General features: G+C 44.2%; 2 long non-coding RNA genes across 3 annotated transcripts in view; both read left to right on the top strand.

Moving 5' to 3' along the window:
* The first annotated feature begins 98 nt into the window (after positions 1 to 98).
* LOC145512187 (uncharacterized) lies at positions 99 to 14,578 on the top strand. Of its 2 annotated transcripts, none has more exons than XR_014058381.1 (4): positions 99 to 189; positions 821 to 930; positions 12,601 to 12,724; positions 13,709 to 14,578. It is a non-coding gene; the product is annotated as an uncharacterized LOC145512187 (long non-coding RNA). The 2 variants fall into 2 exon arrangements; XR_014058380.1 differs by having other exon boundaries at positions 151 to 180.
* Positions 14,579 to 18,929: 4,351 nt separating this feature from the next.
* Positions 18,930 to 23,788, top strand: part of LOC145512188 (uncharacterized) — a 48,848-nt gene continuing 43,989 nt past the window's right edge. The window contains exon 1 of the long non-coding RNA XR_014058382.1: positions 18,930 to 19,011. This is a non-coding gene — a long non-coding RNA (uncharacterized LOC145512188). The remainder of the gene's footprint in view (positions 19,012 to 23,788) is intronic.

Below are 23,788 nucleotides of genomic sequence, written 5' to 3'. Positions count from 1 at the left end.
AAGTGAAATAAGTCAGGCAAATACAAATATTATGTGATATCACTTATGAAAGTAAAAGTATTAGTTGCTCAGTCAAGTCCAACTCTTTGCAATCCCAGGATCCTCTGCCCACGGAGTTCTCCAGGCAAGAACAATGAAGTGGGTTGCCATGCCATTCTCCAAGGGATCTTACTGACCCAGGTATCAAACGTGAGTTTTCTGAATCACAGGTGGATTCTTTACTAACTGAGCTGCCAGAGAAGCCTCCTGATATCACTTATACGTGAAACCTAAAAAAAAAATGATGCAAATGAACTTATTTACAAAACAGGAATAGACTTACATACCTAGAAAACAAACTTATAGTTACCAAAGAGGATAGTGGGGAGGGGAGTAGGAATAAATTAGGAGTTTGGTTAATTTGTTTTTGGTCTGTCTCCCTTCACTAACATATAACCTCCTTGATGTTAAAACTTTATATTGTTCAAAGTCTTCAGTGTTAGCACATTTCTTGGTATATGTTATTCCCTCTCCCTCCCTTACATGAAAAGAAAGTATTTATATGCAGAGGGATTAGAATACCATTCACAAGAGAAATTGCAATCATATTGGGTAGATGAGAGGTACCCAGGAAAGGAGTGGAGATGATGAAATATACAGTTGTAGGAACTTATTTTGGGTGCAGTGAAGATGAATAATAAGAAGGGAGACATGGGGAATAGGCTTGGAAGACTTAATGGGGAAAGTAGAATTTTATTCATTTATTCTTATATCCATATATATCATATAGGCGTGTATGAGTGAGTGGGGTGTGTATATATGTATATTTCTCTTCCCCAAGTTGGCTCCAGTCTCAGACTTTACCTGGTAGCAAGATGGCAGCCAGATGCTCCAGCCATGTATTCTCTTTACCGGAAGCTCTCACAGAAGCCCTGAAGTCTACTCCATGGGGTAGGATCACATCACCTGCTCTCCCTTGAACCACCATTGGGGTCTGGTTGTCTGTGACCTGGAGGGGTGCACCCCAAATCAAAGCCAGGGACTGAACTGAAGGAATAGGAAATGTACACTTGGAGATCATTGGTTCACTCAGTAAACATTTCTGGGACTCTTCTGTGAACCAGATGCTGGAGATACAAAGATAAGTAAATACTCATGTCTCAGCTGAATAGAGAAGTGATCAAGCACTGTTTTACAGTGAGATAAAACTAGGATATAGGGTGGTTTGGAAGCTTACATGAGAGAAGAAGAGGGCTTCAGGCAGGCAGTTGCATTTGATCTGGGCCTCAAGGAACGGGAAGCAATTGCCAGATGAAGAAGAGGGTAAGGCATTAAGTTTCAAGCCTATGGCCAGGTGAAATAACATAACTCTACATGGATGAGTGGTTTGGGTGCCAGTCTAAGGTATTTAGAGTTAACCGGCAGGCAATGAATATCCACTGACAGCTTTAAAATACATCAAGGTCATGACTAGTTCTTATCCATCTTTATAGTTTCTCCAGCAATTAGCACAATGGCTTACTCAAAACAGGTGTTAAGTCATTATTGAATGAATTAATTAAAGAAGGAATAAATCTTAAAAATTAATGCGTAACAACCACTTTGGAAAACTTTTTGGCAGTAAATACCAAATCTGAATATGCACCAGTCTATGACCCAGCAATTCCACTCCTAGGGCTACATCCTGCGGGAACACATCTGTGTGTTTACTGTAAGACATAGACTAGAATGTTCACAGCAGCCAAACGTGGAACCCAAAATGATGAACCCAAATGTTCATCAATGGAAGAACAGACTGGTAAAGGGTAATATATTCACATGGCAGAATACTACTATAAGGCAGTGAGAATGGATGATACCAATACATACAACAGTATGGATGAATGTTAAAAGCATTATTGTTGTTGTTCAGTCACTCACTAGTGTCTGACTCTTTGAGACCCCATGGGCTGCAGCACACCAGGCTTCCATGTTCTTCACTATCTCCTGGAGCTTGCTCAAACTCATGTCCACTGAATCAGTGATGCCATTCAACCATCTCATCCTCTGCTGTCCCCTACCCCACCCGCCTTCAACCTTTCCCAGCATACCAGCATACTTAATACTTGAAAGCGTAGTATTGAGTGAAAGAAACAAAGCAGGGCATATCTTATAATTTTATCTAAAGTACCAAAGCAGAGAAAACTATTCTTCCATGAAAAGTCAATACTGTGGTTACTCTTAGAGGAGGGTTTAGTGATTAGAATCCTGAAGGGGACTTTGGTGCTGCTGCCATGTTCTGATTCTTGAGCTGGGTGTGGTTACACAGCTGTGTACCTTGTGCCATAAAAATTGTGCCATACCTTTATGTGTGACGTCAGTAGCTCAGTCATGTCCAACTCTTTATGGCCAGGCTCCTCTGTCCAAGGAATTTTCCAGGCAAGAATATTGGAGCAGGTTGCTGTTTCCTATTTCGTGGGATCTTTCCAACCCAGGGATCAAACCCACATCTCTTGTGTCTCCAGCACTGGTAGGTAGATTCTTTACCACTGTGCCACCTGGGAAGCCCATACTTTTAGGATCTGTGCAATTTCTGTATGGAAGATCAGTTTGTGAGTCCCTGTCGAAAATTGTCTTCAACATCCAGCACAGTGGTTTTTCAGTCCATTCTGAGTGATCAGTTTAAGCCAACTTTGTGGTCTTCTCTTAAACTAGTCTAATAACCTAGTAAATGTGTTTTGTATTAAATTGGTTCATTGAGGAGAATGGAAGACCCCTCAGCAGTGTGGGGACCTTGGGAAGAACCAGTCTAAAAACAAACTGCCAGATTAGAGCAAGAAGTGAAAGACCATAAACCCCAGGCTGGTGGGCACTGGACAGGACCACCAGACCTCATTAAAGCACTTGGTGGGAATTAACACACTTAGAACATCAGCAAAGTCTGAGAACTCAACCAGAAACCACACACTTCATGAGGAAAAAAAAAATTGTCTACTGCCAAGCAAATCCATTTAATAGAGGTCTACTGAGTACTTAAGAGCAAAGCTGACTGCATCCTCGTGGGTAGCATGGATGGGAAGGCAGGAACCTGCCCTGGAGATGTTCCTGCTTTGGTGTGAGAGAGTCCAGCAAATAGGCAAGTGGGTAGCTGAGAAGCAGTGAAGCAGGGCACACAAGTCACTCTGGAGTGCCATCCTGATTGAAGGGCCAGAATGGACAATGGGAGGTTGCCCTGAAGGATGCAGAAAAGTTCTCTGTGAAAGAATAAACAAGGGATAAACTTTCTAGGCTGGAGGGACTGTGACATCAAAGTCTGGGTGGTGAGAGAAGCCGTGTACATCCATGTGGGAGGCAATCCAGAGTAGGTAGAGATCCAAGTGCACAGGGCACTGCAGGTGAAGAAGCGGGGCAAGTAAGAAGGTCAGGGTCACAAAAGGTTTAGATGGCTGCATGGCCTTCATCCTACAGGTACTCGGTGATGCTGGTGATGGTAGTGTGTGATGGGAGGAAGAACTCTGAAGATTTTGAGGAAATGGAGAACACAATCCAAACTGTGTTTTTAAGAACTATGTCTGTCTTAAGAGAAAGGATAAACTCTAACATGATCTACAAACTCAAATGCCCACAGAGTTAGCTATTCAGTAAGGGAAGAGGGCCAAGGGATATTGTATAATAAGGGCTACAATAAATGGGAACTGCCACTCTGTCATGCTGTTTGGAATAAGATGGGAGTGATGCAGACTGTGGTAAAACTGGTAGTGTATTTAACAGGGCAGTCAACACTCACCTCTTGTGGGCTATTGTCTGTATAGAGTCCTGGGCCCAGCACTAGTCCAATTTTTCTAGGGAATGGAGAAATCTGAATGTTTATACCCACATCAGCAATCTATTCTAATTTTTGAAAGCATCATGCAGCCTAAACAACTTGTATTTGAAGGCAGTTTGAAGTGAAGTGAAGTGAAAGTCACTCAGTCGTGTCCAACTTTTTTCGACCCCATGGACTATAGAGTCCATGGAATTCTCCAGGCCAGAATACTGCAGTGGGTAGCCGTTCCCTTCTCCAGGGGATCTTCCCAACCCAGGGATCGAACCCTTGTCTCCTGCATTGCAGGTGGATTCTTTACCAGCTGATCCACAAAGAAAGCCCAAGAATACTGGAGTGGTTAGCCTATCCCTTCTCCAGCAGATCTTCCCGACCCAGGAATCAAACCGGGGTCTCCTGCATTGCAGGAGGATTCCTTACCAACTGAGCTATCAAGGCAGCTTAGGGCAGCCCTTTGTGACCTCTGAAAATTAAAAATCCACATCACTCAGGTGTTCTACTTTACTGTCCTAGGGAGTTTGGTAAAACACCGTGATAAAAAGAATGTACCAGGACATCCAAATACTATTTTTGCAATAGCTAAAAAGACCTGGAACAGCTGCTAACTGTTCTGTTTGGGTGATGTCTGGGGTATATTCGGGACAACATTGATCATCACAACAGTGCTTTGTGTGTCTGAGTCTCATCCATTTGTTATCTGCACGGCTGGGTTTTTTGCCGTCAATATTTTGGGTGAAGAGAGACATCTCCTCCTAATGACGCCCTAATCGTTACTAATTTCCTCTGCCTGGCTTGTACGCCATCAGGTGTAATGAGCACATTTGCTTTTAATGCTCCTGCTGCAGAGTTCCTGGGAAATGGTTGGAAGGCACGTGCCCAAGCCAGTAGGGGGGGAGATGTGGAGTGTGGCTGAAGTAGGAGAGAGTAGGAGGTCAGCAGCTGGTGGGAGACCCCCCCGCCCCAGCCAGGGGCCAGCCAGCGGCCAGCTGGGTCTGAGCCCTCCCCTTACCCCCATAAGCTTCCACTCACATTAATAATCTTAACTCCCTGATTTGCAATTAACCCAAAAGCTCTGTAATGATAATGGGATACGTGTGTAATTTGATGCCAGAAGATGATAGATCAGCAGGGCTGGAATCTTTATTAATCTCTCTGCTTTTGTCGCTCTGAGTGAGGTGGGGCCACCTTATCCCAGGCTCCCAGCACAGGGAGTGAGGCCTCCTGGTAGGCTGGCTTGGGATGGCTTAGAGCTAGGTGGCAGGTGAATCCTCCATGGGAATACTAAGGAAGGATCCTGACCTGCTGTTCTCCCTGTGACTGAAGCTGTGGTCAGCTCTGTTTCGCTACCATTCATGAGGTCCTTGGGAAAAGGTAAAATCATTATTTACAAAACAGAAGATTTCATATAAAGATCCAGATTTAGACTTCTTTAGAAAAATGGGAACATCTGGCCAGCCCAGGTTCCTACGCCCACTGGGCAAAGAACAGCCAGGTCTGAGGGGCAGGGGGCCCATGTGAGCTATTTTTCATGACCCTCATCTGGCCCGCTTCACCTACGTACCTGCCAGGGCCAACCTCAGATGTGTTTGTGAGAAATGAAAATAAGGAGACCCAGTTCAACCTTAAATGTGGGAAGGCCTCTCCCTGCCCCATTCCAGATTTGAACCCGGTTCTTACTAGCTTCATTTTCTCAGCTCTTACTTAGGGAAAGAGCATCAGAAATGATTTCTCCTTCTGAAGTCGGCTGGAGGCTGTGCTGCCTCATCTAGCAAACCTTATTGACATCTATCTGTTCCAGGACTGGGGTACAGGACTCGCAGTGTGGAAAGGGTCAGACACAAGTAAAACCCCTGGACAAGACAGTGGGGGGTAGAACTGACTCACTGCAAGGAACTCTGAGGACACAGCAGCAGCATCTAGTGCCAGGGATGCAAATGGACTTTAAGAGGGAGGGCAGCCTTGATCAAGCAAGCAGTCCTGAGGTCCAGGTGGAGCTCAGGAAGAGAGATTCCATGATTACCAAATACAGGCTGCCCTGGACACAGGAGGAATGGACGGAAGTACACAGACTGTGTCCCTGAAATCCTTGGTCTAGTGAAAAGAATAGTAAAGTGAGACTCAGGAAACCCAGCTCTCAGTCCAGTTTCTGGAACCTGCTTGTCATGTGACCTGGGGATAGGATTGCCAGATATAATACAGAATTTGAATTACAGGTAAACAAGTATGCCCCTTTGGAATATTTGGGATGTGCCTTTGTTAGAGATGACATTTTTTTATCTGACATTCAAATTTTGCTGGCATCGTGTATGTTTATGGCTACATCTGGCAGCCTGACTTGGGAACATAAGTGTCTTTCCCTCTCTGCTGTCCAGTTTCCTCATCTATCAGATGGAGTCAAGCAGGATCAATGGTGACCAAGGAGCTTAGCTACAGAATCATCCTTCAAAATTAGAAGAATTTTGTATCAGTATCACAATTAAATTATCAAAATTGTATGTATCAAATGTATCAAAATTAAAGTATCACTACGAACAAAGCTAGTGGAGGTGATGGAATTCCAGTTGATCTATTTCAAATCCTGAAAGATGATGCTGTGAAAGTGCTGCATTCAATATGTCAGCAAATTTGGAAAACTCAGCAGTGGCCACAGGACTGGAAAAGGCCAGTTTTCATTCCAATCCCAAAGAAAGACAATGCCAAAGAATGCTCAAACTACTGCACATTTGCACTCATCTCATATGCTAGTAAAGTAATGCTTAAAATTCTCCAAGCAGGCTTCAGCAATATGTGAACCATGAACTTTCAGATGTTCAAGCTGGTTTTAGAAAAGGCAGAGGAACCAGAGATCAAATTGCCAACATCCGCTGGATCATCGAAAAAGCAAGAGAGTTCCAGAAAAACATCTATTTCTGCTTTATTGACTATGCTAAAGCCTTTGACTGTGTGGATCACAATCAACTGTGGAAAATTCTGAAACAGATGGGAATAGTAGACCACCTGACCTGCCTCTTGAGAAACCTGTATGCAGGTAAGGAAGCAACAGTTAGAACTGGACATGGAACAACAGACTGGTTCCAAATAGGAAAAGGAGTACGTCAAGGCTGTATATTGTCACCCTGCTTATTTAACTTCTATGCAGAGTACATCAGGAGAAACACTCGGCTGGAAGAAGCATAAGCTGGAATCAAGATTGCCAGGAGAAATATCAATAACCTCAGATATGCAGATGACACCACCCTTATGGCAGAAAATGAGGAAGAACTAAAGAGCCGCTTGATCAAAGTGAAAGAGGAGAGTGAAAAAGTTGGCTTAAAACTCAACATTCAGAAAACTGAGATCACGGCATCTGGTCCCATCACTTCATGGCAGATAGATGGGGAAACAGTGGAAACAGTGGCTGACTATTTTTGGGGGCTGCAGATGGTGATTGCAGCCATGAAATTAAAAGACGCTTACTTCTCGGAAGGAAAGTTATGACCAACCTAGACAGCATATTAAAAAGTAGAGACATTACTTTGTCAACAAAGGTCCATCTAGCCAAGGCTATGGTTTTTCCAGTAGTCATATATGGATATGAGAGTTGGACTACAAAGAAAGCTGAGCACCGAAGAATTGGTGCTTTTTTTTTTTTTTATAAATTTATTTATTTTAGTTGGGGGCTAATTACTTTACAATATTGTAATAGTTTTTGCCATACCTGGGGGGTCCAGGAAGGGGAACACATGTAAACCCATGGCTGATTCATATCAATGTATGAATTGGTGCTTTTGAACTGTGGTGTTGGAGAAGACTCTTGAGAGTTCCTTGGACTGCAAGGAAATCCAACCAGTCCATCCTAAAGGAGATCAGGCCCGGGTGTTCATTGGAAAGACTGATGTTAAAGCTGAAATTCCAATACTTTGGCCATCTGATGTGAAGAGCTGACTCATTTGAAAAGACCCCGATGCTGGGAAAGATTGAGGGCAGGAGGAGAAGGGGATGACAGAGGATGAGATGGTTGGATGGTATCACTGACTCAATGGACATGACTTTGAGTAAACTCTGGGAGTTGGTGATGGACAGGGAGGCCTGGTGTGCTGCGGTTCATGGGGTCACAGAATTGGACACAACTGAGCAACTGAACTGAGAAGCTGACAGTGGGACACATATAATTGAGGCTCAAGGAAGACACTGCTGACATTCACAGAAAAGGCTCTGTGATATCAAGCATCACACAGTGAGACAGAGCTCACCTAGGTTCATAATAATAGCAATGACAACAACAATGATCCCTTGTGACAATTCACTAGGCAATTGCCGTGACTGGGTGCTTTGTGTACATCACCTCACTGAGTACTTACAACCAGCTGAGACTTTAGTACCACAGTTACTCCTATTCAACAGATGAGGAAATAGAAGCTCTGAGAGATTCAGGAACAAGCTAAAGCTGTGGGTTGATCCAGGATTTGAACCCAGAGTCAACTCTAGAATCCATGCTCTTAATACCAAGGAGCCATCTAGAAATAATGAATTCATCTTCAACTCAATGTATGTGCCTCCCTCTGCTGAGGGTGGGCAAGCAAAACCTGGGTGACTGTCTTTAAGCTTTTCTTGGGGTGGTTTCTATTGATCTCTCCTGTGGGCAGTTACTTGACTCAGCTGAACTACAGAGTCCTTGCTCTAATACCTTGTGGACCTGTGGTTCTTGGGGATTTAAGTGATGGATATGAGACCTTGATCTTCATTCCCAAATATTTTTTAAAGAAACAATAAAACTCTTCACTAACACAGAAGCCCATTTATTCCCATAACGATTATTTGGTAATTACTGTCAACCCACAAGAAATCTTAATGCAGCTTCTTTGCCACTTTTGACTTCTTATACTAAATTATAATTGTGCATAGAGAGACCATTAACTGAGGTTAAATTGCACCTGTCCTGGCTGGCAGCAGTTGCCATAGCTACTTCACTCTGACTACCCCCAATCTAGAACTGGACTGGACAATTTTGAAACTTAACCAAGAGTTGCAAATGCTACTTAGGCTAACCTTGGGGCCATTTCTACAGCAGAGGAGTGTGGTCCTGCCCACATTCAATGGAGAAAAGGAGAGACAATGGAGAAATGTTCCAAAAAGATCAAGTGTGAAGACCCACAAAAGTGTAGGACTAGAAGGACTCCAAAAGACAGCTGTTCCAACCTGACATCTGATGGAAATGGAATCAGAAAAAGCAAGACCCAAATGCCTTTTCAACTGCCTTCCCTATGATCCTGTTTAAGTTACATAACTTCTCTGACCTCTGAGTTCTCCTTTGTGACACATACCACACACTCATGGTGAGGAGTAAGAAGCTGCTGCCATGACATGCACCGTATGACTAGTCCATCAAAATCATCTGAGTGATGGTAGCTATCTTGATCATTCCCTGGGAAAGTGCTCAGAAACTTGGCATTCTCTACTACCATTTTCAGTTCTCTGCATGAATGCGGTTATTGCTGGGGTCCTTTCCAGCTCTGACATTTGGGGCTCTCTCTGTCTAGGGTCAGGGTCACATGCAAATCAATGGCCAGGCAGTAAGATCAGTGAGAGAAACTGGCATCCCCAAGTGTGAGGTCACAGAGCTGGTGAGTGACAGAGGGGTCCACGTGAAGCTGAGAGCAGGCATCCTGCTCCCCAGCTGGAGTAAGCCAGCACTATTTAATACAAACTTCTTAGATCTTCTCGTTTTTTCAAGAAAACCCAGAAATAGGAATTTTTTGAAGATAGAATTCCCTGATTCTTTTAAGTTGGAAACTTATTTTTAACATTCTTAAATTTTTAAACATTCTTTGGACCAAATAAGACAAACATTTGGGCTCAATTTGACTAGTGGATCCTCACTTAGGAACCACTCACCTAGATAATTAAAGGAGGCTTGGAATTATTCTTTCTTGAAAATGAGACAGGAGGTAGATGGGCCCCCAGGGTAAAGCAATTGGAGATTCATGCCCTATGGACTGCCTCCAAGAATGGCAGGACAACTGAGAGAGGAGGTTGGGCCCTTCTCAGACTATATATTTTTCATTCTTAAAATCAGAGTATGAGAAATTTGTGGTCCTCAACTGCATAGAGGCAGAAAGTCTCCTTGCAGGTCAAAAGGGGAGTGATACTAACTGATGCTCACTATGCATATGCCTCTGCAGTGCAATCCATCTTGGGTAAAAGATGCATGTGAACACATAGGAGGACCCTGAAATATACCAAGTATGTACTCTGAACCAGGCAAATCAGAATGATTGGCCAAAGGAAAATCAGAAGAAATGCCCCATAAAAGTGATTCAAGCTACTACGAGGACACAACTCAGGGACTCTCTCTGAGTCTGCCTGTGTGTCTATCCACATGTACTGTACTCTTTTTTTCCTCCTAATAAGTACTTTATTTGTTTCACTACTTTCCATCTCTGTGGGAATTCTTTCTATGCAAAGCTGAAGGGCCAGGGCCTTACTGACTACTGGTCTAGTGACTAGGATTCAGTCACTGCTGTGACCCAACCTCAATCTCTGGCCAGGGAACCAAAGCCCTGCTTCAAGTCTCTGCAGGCCAACGCCACCTGAGATCAAAAAACATAACAGCAGGAAAAGGTGGTGCATAGAAATGTGGGCCCAGGGTTGGTTATACCAGCTCCACGATTCAGGGATACCACTCATCAAGATGATGGGGGCAAGCTTGGCCCTGAGACTCAGCCACTGAACAGCCAATGTGGAAAAGAAAGAAAGAGCCAGCATCTCGCAGAGCCTAATCCAATGTCATCTCTGCCAAAGCTCCAGAATCTGGAGCCCAGGGCCCCCCACTGCAGCACAGGCCCATCTGAGCACCAGCATTGTGTACATCACTCTCCACACATACACCCTATAGGCACACACAGAGACACATAAACACACAGACACACAAAGACATAGAGAAAGAGAAACACACACACACGGACACATATACACAGACATATATACACACAGAGACACATACACACACATATACACTTACACACATGCAGCTCTTGACCCATGAGCCTAGGAGGAAGAATAGGCTGGGTGCAGAAATCACACCCTGAGTTCCCATTAGAATGGAACTGGCTGGCTTTGGAGAGAGGCACCCGTGTCTTTTCCATGCAAGTGACAGTAATCCAGCTCAGGTTTCAGCACTATAAGGATTAATCTTAGCATGTCCAAAATGTCCAGAAGTGCTGCAGGTATGGTTGGATCCAGCGATCTTGTCAGGAATCTCCCTCCCTGTATCTCAGTTCTGCTTTCTTCTCTGTGGGCTTGATTCTCAGACCATGTGGCCAACAATATCCTACCAGGTTAGGAACCCCAGAAAAGGAAAAACATTTCTTTCTTGATGGTTCTACAGAAATCCTAACACCCTTATTGATGACGCCTGTGTCCTATGCCCACCTTTGAGCTGGGGATGAAGTCAGCCTCAGCCATACCTGATGGATAAGAGTGGAAAGGAGTCCTTTAAGGAAAAATGAAAGGAGAGGATTAGTTCTGGGCAGGCAGAAATAACTGATGTCCCCAGAAATACCCCACCCCACATAACCCAGTGAGATGGTCCAGTGGCTTCTGTCTATTTTGTGATGTTCTCTGATAGAATTCTTCTCTGTCTTCTGGTTCCTGGCATTCATAGGTCATCTCAACCTTGTTCCTCCCCCACTAATATCATGTCAATTCAGCTGGAGCAAAGTCTCCAAATAGCACCCATAAAGTGCCCCATTCAGCCCCCAGGGGGTCCCCTCACCCACCCAAGCTAAGGCCAGTATAATGTTGTGGATATAGCTGCAGCCAGACTGCCTGGGTTCTGATACTGGTTTGTACACTGACTAGTACTGAGATAGGCTGGGACCCAGGATCCTCAGCCAGAGAGCTTGCTCCTGGACAAAGACTCCTTGAGCAATAGGATACAAAGAAAATATGTGTGTGTGCTAAGTGGCTTCAGTCGTGTCCGACTCTGTGTGACCCTATAGACTGTAGCCCACTAGGCTCCCTGTCCATGGGATTTTTCAAATAAGAATACTGGGGTGGGTTGCCATGCTCCCCTCCAGGGGATCTTCCCACCTCAGGGGTTGAACTCCCATCTCTTATGTCTCCTGCATTGGCAGGCAGGTTCTTTATCACAAGTGCCACCTGGGAAACCCACCAAGAAACTATAAGTAACTAAAAATAACTGCACGCATCAACCATTGGGGCAATTATGAGCAACAGGATAAAAAAGGCCACAAATCATCTGCCATACCTGAGGTGCCAAAAGCAGACACTACACATGATCCCACCCACCAAGGGGGTGGACAGACCAATTTAGCTGCGTCTCCTGCCCAATCCACAGACCTGCCCACATTGCTACACCATTTAAGGACCCAAGCAACTCCTCTCTGGGATTGGGCAGGAGTGACTGTTTCTTGCTTTGGCTCCCTTGTGCTACAGCATAAGTCCCAGTAAAGCCCTGCCTGATATTTTCATCTGACTTTATCAATTTCTATTCATTAAAGAGTCCAAAGGCCAGGGCCAGTAACCGTATTATGACCTTAGACTCTGTTTCCACATCTGTAAAATGGAGATAAGAATAGTATGTATTTTATAGATTGTTGTGAGAATCAAATGAGAAAATATACTTAAAGGGCTTATGGGTGCCAGCATTTAGAAGTGACCACAATTGCCATAAAAATAATAGTGAGAATATTTCTACCCTGACCACCCCCTTCGTAACCTATAGAGTTATGAGTTGAAAGCTATATTACCGAAGAGTAGATAGCAGGCATTTCACTGTCTCCTGCTGCTCAACCCAACTGTTTCTCCATTCCTCACAGCTGGGAGACGGCCGAGCTGATGTACAGAACCAGAAGGGAGTGCTTTGCCAGCTGTCTGGGCATGCTGACGCCAGCATCTCTCTTGGTGGATCAGAGAAGCCCAGGAAACTATGTCCACAGCAAGGTCTGTCGGGTGTCCAACCTGTCTGAGAGAATGCCTTTCCTTCATCCCAACTCAGCAAGTCACCTGCAGCTCCAGAGGCATCAACTGTGCCCTTGCTGACCTCTTAGAAACATCTAGTCCTAGGAGCACCCCTGGGAGGCTCTTCCCCACTATGCCCAGGCCTCCCTGTGTCCCCTAGCCCCCACTATAACACAGACCACACCACCGATGAGGGTCCTAGCTTCTGACTTCCAGGAGAACAGCTGTGGGATGGGGCCCAGCATGGCTCTGGGGACCAGAAGGGCTGGAAAATGAATTTCCAATTCCCAGCAGACATCCCAGGAACCCACCCTGGATGTGTGCAGCACCACTGCCACCCACCCCCATCCTCTGCAATTTCCTTGCTGCCAGTCTTGGCCCCCTGCAGTCGGTCCATTCTTCTCACCACAGCATCCCCTGTGAACTTTTAAAATCACCAGGCAAAGTCTATGGCATCCCTTAAAACCCTCCCTGTGCCCTTGCCATGGCCTTCAAGGCCACATAAGGATCTGGCCTCACTCGCTATCCTTGCCTTCCTTGTCATTAGATACTGCCTCCACTTGCCTGGACTTTACAAATCTGACCTGGTTCAGTTTCAGGGAATTTGCTCTTGCTCTGCCTGGAACATTCTACAGTCATGTTCTTATGACTGATTTTTCAACATCCCTCCCCAGAGAAGCCATCTCTGACCACACTATCCACATCAACAGCTCCCCACAACAGCCCAGCCAGTCATTGCTTCCTATTGCTTCAAACCCTTTCTCATGGTGTGTTTACCTTTTTCTGTATTTCCAATTGTTTATTGCCTGACTTCTGCACCAGAACATAAGCCCTGTTTCAGAAACTGCTGCATCTACAGATGATAGACCTGTACCTCCTCAGACAGTGGATGCCCAGTAGATATTTATCAAATACATGAAAATGCCCTCTGCTGAGAGCTATCCTCTTTTGCATGTCTCCATTCAGGTTCCACACTGACTTCAGTTCTTTAGGACTTGAGTCTGGACTGCGATTCCTGGGCAATGTTCCTCCGGGGAAATTAGTGTTGTGGAGGCAAACTGCTGCCTTCCCACTGAAGACCTCCCTCGGCCCTGCCTGGAGCCCTGCCCCTCACACCCTCAGCTCAAGAGGAAGTGCAAGGTGAAAGGTGCACACAGGTGGGCAGAAAGGTGAGGAGCTGCTCTGAGCTGTCCTCCTAGTGATGCTCAAAGCAGGACTGAGCCCCCACCAAAGAATGTGGGACCTTTGACAATAGTGAGAGTCATGGGACAGGGGGCAGAACTCAGCCTTAAATATTGGCTGCTGATAATGAAGTGAAAATGAGACCTCTTTTCCAAGGAGCCCTGTTGAGATATTGTGATTTGTAATAAGAAATATATATTTGGTCTTCATCCCAGTTTCTGGCACAGAGCTCCTAAAACCCTTGGAATTTGTTAGGTGAGGAAAGCAGTAAGGTTTGTCATGTTAACAAGATGACTTTTGGGAAGTGCTTAAAAATGGGAGCTAGTAGTCCAAGGGAGCCAACCAGGTGATTAGAGAGTTGGAACTTTCAGTCTCACCCCATTGACCGCTTGGGAGTGGAGAGGAGCTGGAGATTGAGTTCAATCCCCAATGGCCAATGATTTTATCAGTCCTGTCTCTTAATGAAGCTTCTATAAAATCCCAAAAAGGTGAGGTTTAGAGAGCCTCTAAGTTCATAAACACATGCAGATTTGAGAAGTGTGGAGCACCTGGAGAGAATATGGAAACTCCATGCACCTTGCCCTGTACATCTCTTCCACTTGGCTATTCCTGAGTTATACCTTTTTATAATAAACAGTAATCTTGTGAGTAAAATGTTTCTCTGAGTTCTGTGAGTCACACTAGCAAATTAATCAAACCCAAGGAGAGGAGATCTGATTCGGCCAGAAGCACAAGTGACAACCTGGACTTGTGACTGGCACCTGAAGAGGAAGGCAGTCTTTTAGGATAAAGCTCTTTACCTGTGGGATATGATGCTGCCTCCAGCTAGATGGTGTCAGAATTGAGTTGAATTGTAGAACACTCAGCTGGTGTTGCAGAGAATTGCTTGGTGGTGTTGGGGAAACCTAGGACTTCCCAGGTGGCTCAGCGGTAAAGAATTCGCATGCCAATGCAGGAAACACAGTTTTGATCCTTAGGTTAGGACGATCCTCTGGAGGAGGAAATGGCAACCACTCTAGTGTTCTTGCCTGGATAATCCCATGGACAGAGGAGCCTGGTGGGCTATAGTCCATGGGCTGCAGAGTCAGACATGACTGAGCACACACACATGCATGTTGGGGAAAGCTACACACACACACATGCACAAACATACACGCAAAGAGAGAACCTGTGTGGCTGGGAGTTCATAGTTTCCTTCAACAGTGAGAATAAAAGTCATTGGAGGCTGTTGTTTTATGAGAGTGTGTAGGGTGGACCCCAAGGAAGAGGATCAAGACAGTGTGCTTACTTGCATGCTGGGGAAAGCGCTGGAGAAGGGGCATGAACAGATAATGTGCCCAAAACCCCCAGCCACTGACAAGCTACCTGCCTGACTTTGCCATATTTTTATACCACGTCTACTATTATTGGGGCTTCCCTGGTGGCTCAGACGGTAAAGAATCTGCCTGCAGTGCGGGAGACCTGGGTTCAATCCTTAGGTTGGGAAGATCCCCTGGAGGAGGGCATGGCAACCTACTCCAGTATTCTTGTCTGGAGAATCCCCATGCACAGAGGAGCCTGGCAGGATACAGTTCATGGAATCAAAAAGAGTTGGGCATGACTGAGTGACTAAGCACAGCACAGCACAGCATTATTATTTAAATAATTCGTGCAAATCAGCTAACTTGACCTTGACTATATTTATTTTGGAAAATAAACTTTATAATACTTCTGAAAGTGAAAAAAGCAGAATCATTTGCCATCTGAAAAAGGTCACTGTCTGACAATTACATAGTTATTAAAATAAAAAAATCCATCTCTACACCTCCTGAAATCTCTTGTATGATATTTAGGGGAACACTGGCCCAGTGGAAAAAGGACTTGATTAAAAAATAACTGGTATAAGTCCTAGGGCTGCCTCTATAAATCATAAGGGCTGTTTGTGTGTTGAGCACTGTACATAAGTCACCTCCATCTCATACTAGGTATGTATTAGAATAACCATTTCTCAGAAGAGAAAATTGAGTCTCGAGGAGGCTAAGTAATTTGCCCAAAGTCACATAGATAAAAAGTATCAGAAGTGGAATTTACACTCAGGCCTGATTGACCCCTGGCCCTGGGTTTTTCCTATGACATCACCTTGACCTCTCACCCTGATGGCCTGCCTCTCTGGGCTTCAGTGCTGTCACCTGTAAATACAGGTAACAGACCAGACACCCTCTCAAGGCTGTAAACTCCAGAGGCTGATGATGGGACCTAGGACCACAAGCCAGAAAGCATCCCCACCTCTGACTTCAAGGGGTCTGGGCAGCTGTGAAAATGATTGGATTGTCCTGATTAATAAAGGATGCTGGCATCACTGACTACATGCCTGGAAGGAAACAGACCTCTGTCTGACAATTTAAAACCAAAAAATGTAAGCACTAAGTTAATATATTTCTATTGCCCACAATGTATTAAGTGAGGGGGTGGGAAGGAAAGTTGCTGAGAAACATACATAGTAAAATCCCATTTTGGAGAAAAAAGGGCAAAAAGAAAAAAGCCTGCATTAGAATATATATGTATGTAAATGCCTGCTGGGCTTGGAGAAAGACCTGGAACTACAGACACTAGTAGTTACCTTATCTCCCTCATGGAGAGAGCCGGATGAGGGGAAGAAGGAGGGGAGAGGGTATAGAAAGAAAAAAGGTCCATTACAAACTGGAAAAAATTAGCAGGATAAGTAAAAATGCAAGATATAAAACACTATCTACAACAATTCTGCAAAAACTTACAAATGAAGTAACCATATAAGGGTTGTAATGCAATAGACAGAAATACTAATTTGATTAGGTAGTAGAATTGTGGGCAGTTTTTATCTTAGACTTGTGCTGTTTGGGTGCCTTCCCAGGTGGTGCTATGGTAAAGAATCTGACTGCCAACGCAGGAGATGCCAGAGTTGCGAGTTCGATCCTGGGTGAGAAAGACCTCCTGGAGTAGGAAATGGCAACCCATTCCCATGTTTTGGCCTGGAAAATTCCATGGACAGAGGAACTTGACCACGCTACAGTCCATGGGGCCACAAAGAGTTGAACACGACTGAGGACTGAGCACACACACATGCTGTTTTATTTTCTATTTTTTGCAATGTTGCAGCACAAAAATAACATACTGCATAATTCTGAAACTCATTAAGAGTAAATCTTCCCCAGTTTCTCAGATATGTCCTGAAAAGAAACGAAATAAAAGGCTCTGTCATGTGCATTGTGCGGAGCTCTGTCCTATGGGGCAAACAGGCAGGGTGAACAGAGGCGGCTCTGAATGCCCACGCGGAGGCTCTCTTTGCACTTATCCTTGATCTGAATTTCTACACGATTTTCCAAATTAAAGAAAAAGCCCCTCGTGAACTATGGGTTCATCTGCAAGGCTTTCACTTTAGCCATTTAATTTGGATTCAAATGAGGATGGCAAAGCTGATGACAGAAATTCCTGGAGAGCACGGTAATCATTGGCCAGGTTGGACATATTCCCATTGATTGACTTTTTGGTTTTGACTCCTTCAAGGCACCCCCAAGTCTGTGCTAATAAGATGAAGGGGGGTCACAGCCCTCCTTAACTGGGAGAAATGAAGGTTTTCATCTTTTATTAAACACTGGAAATGGCTAAAAGTGCTACCTCTGAGAGGCAAGGTTTAAAGAAGCAAACTGATATATTTTGCTAATTAAACCATTAAAAACCTCATTTAGGTGTAAATAAGGAAGGCACATTAAATCTTAATGTACAGCATGGAGTGTGAGCTTGGATCTTGTGCTAAGCGCCCAGGCTCTGACCCTAGGAAAGTGATTAAAAATAGAACTCCCACCAAAGCACTTTCTATCCCCTACTGGAATAGGAGGTGCTCCCCTAAAATAAGACATCGTTTCTATATTAGCTCCCCCCACACAACACACACACACACACACACACACACACACACACACAGGCCTCCTTCCACCATCCTGGCTACTCCCAATTTAGGTAAGGGCAGCTTTAGGACCCAGCTGAAGTCAGAAGGAGCCCTGAACAGCTAGGAAGAGCTTGAGCTGGGAAACCAGTGGGTCTGAAATTGGGCCCAGCTTGGTGTAGATTCTGGTGGAGCCACTGGCAGTCCTTTAGATCAGGGGTCCCCACCCTCTGGGATCTAATGCCTGATGATCTGAGGTGGAGCTGATGTAATAAGAATAGAAATAAAGTACCCAATAAATGTAAGGCACTTGAATCATCCTGAAAACATCCCCCACCCCATGGAAAAATTGTCTTCCATGAAGCTGGTCCCCGATGCCAAAAAATGTTGGGGACCAAGCTATGACTTAGCATCGTGAGCTGTGCCTCCTGCATTAATCTCAGAGAATTACGCAGAACCAAACTCTCTCCACAGAATTTAATGAGGATTAAATGAGATCACATGTCGAAACCAGCAAGTGCTGGGCTTGGTATATTATATATGCTCAATAAATATTTTAGAAACATTTTCCAAAAAATAAAAATAAAAATTCTGAAAATACACACTAAAATTGTAATCATATTATTCTCTAAGTGTTTTTGATTTTCTATCATTTCTTATCATTACTTACCTGTATTTTCTGTCATGATTTCTATCATTGCTCATCTGTATTTCCTAGAATAAATTGATACTACTGTGAAAATTTTTAAAGTACTTGAAAGATGTTAATTTTCTGCCAGCTTACCACTTGTTATGTGAAGCTACTACTATTTACTCCAGAAGGCAGGTTTAGTTTTATACTTTGTACACTTCTGTATCTTTTTTTCCCCTACCATATGTATTCATTAACTTTTTAAAAATGAAGGAATGAATGAATGAACTATTTTTTATAAGAAAACATTTTAATGTATAATTGAGGACATAAGATGCTGAAGGATGAATTGCATTGTCAAGCTGGTGAGGACCCTTTCCTCTGAGTCTGTCTTCTTTCCCCTCAGGTCAGTTTTACTTTCCATATGACCCTATTGAGAAAAACTTAATAGAAAAAATTCTCTTGTTTTTTAGAGAGATATGTCTCGTAAGCAACTTGGGACAAATGGTAAAGGAGGAAAAAGAGCCAGTGAGTCCTGGAATTTGGCTGTGCAAGGTAAGCATGGGAATAGATGGCGGTGGGCTGTGCAGAAGACCATAAGGACTATGGAGAAAAAACACCAGAGGCAGGGGTACAAATACATCCAGGCATTGATTTGACAGGATCACTCATTCATTCAACAAACATATGTGAGACGTCTACCACATGCCAAGCATAACACACAGAGTACAGAGGTGAACTAAGAAGGCCCTCATGGAGTTTAGCATCTAGTGGGGGAAGCAGCAAGTTTCAGTGAATGCATCTTACATCTTGTGGTGAGAGCTGTGCAGGACACGCCAGGTGATCAGCTTGGAGGAGGTCGGTGTGAGGCTGTCTGAAAAAATGACATGTAAACAGAGACCTAAAGGGTATATAGTGATCGGTCAGGCTAGGAGCGAAGGAAAGGCCATTCTAGAAGGAGGAAAGTGCATATGTGAAATCTCTCAGACAAGAACAGGTATAATTTCAGTTATATAAGATGAATTTGTTCTATAATTCTGCTGTCTAAGCTTGTGTCTATAATTAACAATACTGTATTTTGCAATTAAAATTCTGTTTAGAGAGTAAATCTCATGTAAGTGTTCATATCATCATCAAGGAAGGAAGGACAGAGGGAGAGAGGGAGGATGAAAGAAAGGAAGGAATGAAGGAAGGAAAGAGAGAGAAACAAAGAAGGAGCTATCAAATGGCCAGGATGGTTGAAGAGGGGGATGAGGTGAATGGGGTGAGGCTGGAGGGGAAATGGGGTGAATCAGGGATAGGGCAGGGCTCAGGGCTGGGGCAGCAACTTGGTGATTATCCCAAATGCATTGGGAAGCTATTGAGGTTTTAAACAGAAGAGTAGTATTATCTGCTTTCCATGGTGAAAGGATCTCTGCTTACCAGCTGAGAGTGGAGCAGTGAGAAAGCTGTTGTTATATTTCGAATAAAAGCTTTGGAAATGGAAAGAAGTGGATAGATCCACAATGTGTTTAAGAGGTAGAACTGTCAGAGTTTGTTGCTAGAGTGGCTATGGAGTTGAGGGAGGGAAAAAGAAGAGTCCATGGTGACTTCCAGGTTACTGGCGTGAGAACTAATAGAGAAGCCCAAGAGAGAAACTGATAGGGGGCAAAATTTATCCCCTAATATGAAGACCCTAAAGCAGCTGAGAGATTGTTCAGAAAGCCTATAGGTGCCTGAGTCTGCTGGGGAGAAATACCCCCCAAAAAACACACCATGAGCAGTTGAATTAGGGAAACAGCCTGAAGTCCACTGGGGGAACAAGCAGATAGATGCTATATAGGTCTGGTGAAACTGCCTTCATGACATTCCAGAGCCAAGTCTTCTCTGACCTCTTTGATTGACCTCCGGGCATTGATCCATCTGGGCTCCTGTCACACACAGACACACAGCCTGAGTTGTCACTAAGATCTGTGCAGGGAGCAACAAGATCTAGGGAAGAGGGACTCTCAGTCTATGAGGATATCAGCTAAGTATTTATTGCATGCCCATCCCCAGGCCTTTGGCAGAGGATACGAAGATTCCAGACCTAAACTTCTAATCTTGTCAAAGAAGCAAAATACATGAAACAAAGTGTCCCATTCAGATCCAGCTCTGCTCAGAAATGGTTGGCTCTGTGCTCATTCTTTCAAGCCCATGTAGATAAAGCATGTGTTAAGGCATTTTGTCTCCTATCAGTCATAATTCCTGCATTTTAACAGGGTTGGGTTAATGTTGTAAGTCAAGAATGACCACTGCTGGGTATTAAGTTTCCAGAATAGAGACTGTGATTGGAAAGTCCCTGCTTTGCCTGCCTAGGGCATTATTCCAGGCCCCAAGAAAGCACCATTCAAAAGGCCTTGCTGTGTCAGGCCCCTCCATCCCACCTCTCCTCCCACTTTTGTTAAAGCTTTTTTTTTGTTGTTAATGTGGACCATTTTTAGAGGCTTTGACGTTGTTACAGTATTGTTATAATACTGCTTCTGTTTTATGCTTTGGTTTTTTGGCCATAAGGGATGAGGGATATGGGAACTTAGCTTCCCGACCGGGAATCGAACCCACACCTCCTGCACTGGGAGGCAGTCTTAACCACTGGACCGCCAGGGAAGTCCCTCCTCTCTCTTTCTTTGAGCCACATCAGCCTTACTTTAATTCCTGGAAAGTGCCAAGCTCTTCCCTGCCTCTGGACCTTTGCACGTGCATTATCATTATCCTCTTATGCCACTCAACTGACTTTAACTGTTCATCTCTCAGCTCAAGCCTCACTGCCTAGGGGATGCCTCCAACTCCCTGCTGTTGCCAGCAAGGTTTCATTGTTAAATGCACACTCAGAGCACTCTACATCCCCTTCACAAGGAATTTCCAATTCCCAATAAAACACTGATAAATGTGACAATTTCATTACTGTCTATTTCCTCCACTCATCAATAAAAGCATCAAGAAATTCTGTTTTTTGATCATCCCCAATGCCTAGCACAGTGCTGGATCCATATTGAAGTGAAAGTCGCTCAGTCATGTCTGACTCTTTGCGACTCCATGGACTATACAGTCCATGAAATTTTCCAGGCCAGAATACTGGAGTGGGTAGCCTTTCCCTTCTCCAGAGGATCCATATTAGACACTTAAATAAAGAATGAAAAAAGAAATGAATGAGTGAATGAATGGGTGAATGGATAAATAAGTGAACTTCTTCATGGCATCATAATAGATGTGCTTAGCAGTTTTGCAACTGGAGCCACGCCCCTGGTAGGTCTCCCAGGGTGGTCAGGCAGCATCATCCTCGACCAGAGTAATATGGGAGGTGCTTTCCCAGAGAGGCTAAACTTGACCTGCCAATGCTTGGAAGAGCCTTTTGTTTTTTAGTTCACTGAGGCCATAAATGAGCCAGCTGATGAGCCAGAAGATGATTGCTGAGGTCGGTGCCCCTGAATCCATGATATTGAACAATTCCATCATTTCTGGCTGCTAAGTGATTCAAGACCAGTGATTCATGATGGAGGGATGGAAGAAAGTGCTGGATAAACACCTCCAGCAATTCTCCTGCTCCTGACAAGCCCTGAGCCAATGTGGAATTTCAGTTGTCAAAGCAAGCCAGTTTCCCATTTTGATATCCTCATCCAGGACCAGAGATCTTCCTCCAGTGGAAGATGCTTGTTTGGGCACTGTTGCTTTGCACACAAAATCCCAACAGCTTTGCCCACTCATCTCCTGAGTCTCTGGTTGTCCAAGACCTGCTACAGGAGTGGGAAAGCCCACCAAGCACATAGCAAAGGCAAATGGGTTGGGAAACAGATCAAGTCAGAACCCAAACTAGAGGCCAACACATTAGGGATTTTCTAGAAGGGGTGAGTTTTTTAATCAGGAGAAGGTGCAGTTAGACATTGGAGAAAGGAGATAGAAGGAAAAAGACAGAGGTCTCAAGCCTGTGCTTGTGTGATGATTGGTCCAGGATGACAGAGTACTGGGGACTTGTTGTGAGCATCATCTGCTTTGCTCTTAGAAGCACAGGAAGTCAGCTAGTGCCCATGGAGAAGGGAGATTTTCAGATAGACCAGTAGGTTATATAGTATCTAAGCCACCTTTGGTGCTTTTGGTTGTCTGCTTTCAGGAGAAAGTTAAGAATGGCACTTGTTGCCTCCATTTCTGAGGCATGTTTGATGTCTAGTTAACACTCAGAAAGCTCCACTGTGCTCTGCATCTCACTCACCCAAGATGAGCTGTAATTTTTCAAAAGCCAGCCGCTCAACATATAATAATCAAACCGAGATGAACATAGGAGGAATGCAAACAGCTCTGCTTTGGCTCAAAGTCGGGGTTGGGGGGGGTGTTCCCTAGTGAGAGAGACAAATAAAAGAGGAGGCTTAAGTAATCTCCCACTTTCCCAGGATGAGTGAAACTAATGTTTGTATTTCTACTCAATGTATTCGGTTAGAGAAGACCTGAAGCCAGGGTGCTGGAACCCTGCCTTCTCACCCTGAGTCCTACTATACTCTCCAACTCTATGGCCTCAGACATATTGCTAAACTTCTTGGATCTTTCTTTTCCCATTGTCAAATAAGATGAACAATACCTACTGGTCCTAGAAGCCCTCTTTGAGGAGGTGATATTTGAACTGAAACCTAATTTTGAGAAAAATCTAGATGTGAATTTCTGGGGAAAGTGCTTTCAGGCAGAGGAAATGGAAGGATCCCAGGACTTGAGGCAGAAGCAAGCCTAGTTTATTTGAAGACTAATAACAACAATATTCGAAGCTGGTGTGGCTGAAGCAGAGGGAAGGAAGGAAAGACAATAGGAAATTATGTCAGAGAAGTAGTGATGAACCCATATGTATGACCTTAAAGGCCTCAGTTTATATGAGGCATGATGAGACCACATCAAGGTGTTTTAGGCAGGAGAGTGATATGATTTACATTTGTAAGAGATTATTCTGGCTGCTGCACAAAGAATGGATCAGGATGGGCAGGAGGCAAGGTATAAGCATGAAGAATATTTATGAGGGTACTGAAGTCATTTCAGCAAGAGATGGTGATAGCCAGGATTAGAGGAACAGCAGTGGAAGGAGATGGATTGGGGATATATCATGGAAGTAAAGTCAACAAGACATGGTCATGCATGACATGTATAATCCCAGAGGTCCAAAAGTCTTCCTTTATTTTGTACCATCTTTGTCCTCTTCAGTCCAGGCTGGTAACATTGCTACTGAGATGGTCAGCTGGATTCCTAATTCATACATCTACTTGTTTTAGCAAATGGTTGTCCAGTTACACACTTATTCTCTGCAGAGCATGCCTTCTTTTTTTGGGGGAATGTGGAT

The sequence above is a fragment of the Giraffa tippelskirchi genome, chromosome 7, assembly GCF_054371585.1.
Source record: "Giraffa tippelskirchi isolate mGirTip1 chromosome 7, T2T-mGirTip1v1.2.pri, whole genome shotgun sequence".
In the NCBI taxonomy this organism is placed as follows: Eukaryota; Metazoa; Chordata; class Mammalia; order Artiodactyla; family Giraffidae; genus Giraffa; species Giraffa tippelskirchi.
This window is presented reverse-complemented; position numbering and strand designations above follow the sequence as displayed.